Source organism: Helianthus annuus, chromosome 11 (genome assembly GCF_002127325.2).
Source record: "Helianthus annuus cultivar XRQ/B chromosome 11, HanXRQr2.0-SUNRISE, whole genome shotgun sequence".
NCBI lineage: Eukaryota > Viridiplantae > Streptophyta > Magnoliopsida > Asterales > Asteraceae > Helianthus > Helianthus annuus.
In genome coordinates this window covers 27,942,723-27,945,908 of record NC_035443.2, presented here as the reverse complement: position 1 = coordinate 27,945,908, position 3,186 = coordinate 27,942,723, and positions in this window count along the sequence as shown.

Sequence of the window (3,186 nt, the reverse complement as noted above, 5' to 3'; positions counted from 1 at the left end):
AACTCAGAGCTAAGATCGATCTATACGCCTCTAGTGGCCAAGATGCTACACAAGCACAAGCTAGAGACGCCGTGAACTTTGATTACGCACTGGTACGATAAGTGCCATGCCGTTGACGCCCAAACGGCAAGCCAGACATGCTTGGGTGACAGAATACAAATACTAAGGCCTTATAAATAATTTACAGGCAACTGAAATTGATACTAACAGGAACATGCGACCATGATACAAGTCTGAGGTATGGCATGCTACAACACACTAACAAAAAGTAGACAAATACAATACTGACTCAGATAACATATCACATATCAAACGAATATAGGTATCAAACCATGACAATCAGACTCTAAGACAAAGATAAAGATCCATACTAAGAGTAATGAAAATAAAATTACGTTACCATATCAAGACTTGAGAATTCGTACCCGTAGAAGGAATTGAAAATTATACTACAATGAATGCAAACAGAATCCGTACCAACGAGTAACGAAAAATAAAATTGTACTATGATGTAAAAGAAACGGAATCCGTACCAACGAGTAACGAAAAATAAAAGTATACTACGATGAAAAGAAAACAAAATCCGTATCTTAATTTAGCCCAGCAAAACATAAGCAAAAACAAATGAAGTTGTCTTTAACGAACACAAAAACGTATATTTTAATTATCTTGAATTAGGTTCGTGAAACTTAGATTATGATGTATAGATTAATATTCCGACGATGGAGGGTTCTAAACATTAACCGATTGATTGTCAACACTTTGTAGAATTAAAGATATATCATAATATCTATTTATTTATTTTACTATGTTAATCATTCAATCCATTAAAAGAATATTTTATTCTTTTTTTTAATACAATCTTTCCTATGAAAAACAAAACTTACATGTGGTCCTTGGAGGGGTTTCATCATACAGTAATTTCATTCATCATATGATATGAAAAATAGATTTGCAACTTAACGAATTCACATACAAACACATATATTCTCATTCACTAGATTATTTATTATTGAATAGAAACAATACTTGTTTATTTAAAAGTTAACAATTATTCATTAACATAGTTTAATAAAAATATCATTTACTGAATCGAAACTTGCGAACATAGTGACAAAAATTGTGATCTCTATCATGGGGTAGTCTTCTCCGATCTAACCCCCATCGCCGGAATCAAGTTTTGATATAAGACAGTAGGTTATGTAACTAGTTACCTCAAATAGTCAAAATAATGAAATCGTCATGGGGCAGTGATGATTCGAAATTTCTGATACATAGTGTCTGTCGAAGTCACAGGGAACCGATTACAATAAGAAACAGATTTTAAAAGAGTAAGAAAAGAAGGCTGCTCTAAGTACCTGTTCGTAAATCATATCAACATAACAGAAAGCAAGTAGTACGAGGGTAGAGTAGTGACGGTGGGTTCGCTGGTAACGATAGCTGCTATAGTGTCGCGCGTTGTGGTGGCGACCATCGCGATTCAGGCGGCCTGGTTTCTGGTTCAAGTACATTGGTGGCAAAGGCGGCGGTATGCAGAAATCATAACAACGCGGATGCGGAAACGGGTGAGGCGGACATTCTAGGAGAGTTTAAAAGACGCGGCGGATCTGAGAGAGAGAGAGCGGGCGGCGACGGTGTTAATCAGTAGCTAAATTAACCACGGCAGAGGGACAATGGTGAAGTTCTTTGGTAGAAGTTATAAAAGATTTAGAGGTGTTTGTGACATTAGTTTGCGAAATCTTCGTGATGTATATGGTTATACCACAAATAATTTGTCTCAAACTCAAAGATTTCCCATTTAACTTAGTCAATTATACGGTTTAATTGTGTTGAAAGATCTCGCCAATTTCGGAAACTCGAAACGGAAATGGAAACGCCATATTATTGAAGAGGTCTAAATGACATAAATCATAACTTTCAATTCAGCCCCTAGCATATTAGGTAAGTTACAAAACTAACCTTTTATTTTAGTATGAAGTTTAATAAACTCTAAACTACTATAACTATAGTAAAATGAAATAAATGTTATTATTAATTATTAGCATTTACTTAATTACTTATTATTTCTTTTAGAAAATTGATATACAAGATTGTTAGATATTCTCTACTAAATATAATGTGCGGTTAAAAACGATAATTGCGTAGTCGAATTTGAAATGTATTAAATTCGTTCAGAACTTACATAGTTAATCGATATTTATTACGTTAGGGTTTTCAAATTTTCGGATATGACAATTTTACCCCCCAAAAAAAATTTCGTCCTCGAAATTGCTAAATATGAGCGGCAAACGTAATTCAAACATACTGATACAAAACAAACGAATTATATTTAGATACATCACCATGCTTTATTAATACCGAATTTGAAGATGACAAGTAAGCGAGGACCTAACTAATCCAAATTTGTAAAAGATAAGACAAAATCAAACACTTTGAATATCATAGTACCAAGACATAAATGGACTCGAAATACTGAGAACATATACCAGATAGTATGAAACGAATAATGAACTTGAATCAAATTGGACAGTCTCCATTGACAAGAGAGTTCAGAATGGCATCTCACAAAGAAATGGATATCAACAGAGGTTATTCTTAAGAAGTAGACATGTAGCCTCGAACAACAAGCAAAATATTATTATTATTATTATTATTATTATTATGATTATTATTAGAAGAAGAAGAATGGAGGTAGACACTTCTGAGCAAGAAAAATGATACGTAAAAAATCTAAACGAGATGGTGGTGAAACTTTTGAAAGTAAGTTATTAATATTTCCTATTATAGTTTACTACTCGTTTCAATGTCATCTTACATGTAAAGTTTTAAATAATTAATATACTAGAAAAATATCAACTAAGAGCTTTTAATGTAATTACTCATTTAATTCAGGAATTTTATGTATACTTAATATATTATATTTGCTTATATACGAGAAGGTCAAACAACCTAACCTGAACATACAAACTAAGATTATAAAATCCATTTTAAGCTATATAGGATTAGATTTTCAAGTTTAGAAAGCAATTAGAATTTACTACATTACTATCCTTTTATTTTTTTGTAGTAGTCATTTTTTTTTTCATCCTCATATGTATCACATATCTATTAATATACCATACTATTAACTATGAATTATGTATTTTTTTTTTCAGGAAAATTTATGAGTATTACAATTCTATCCTA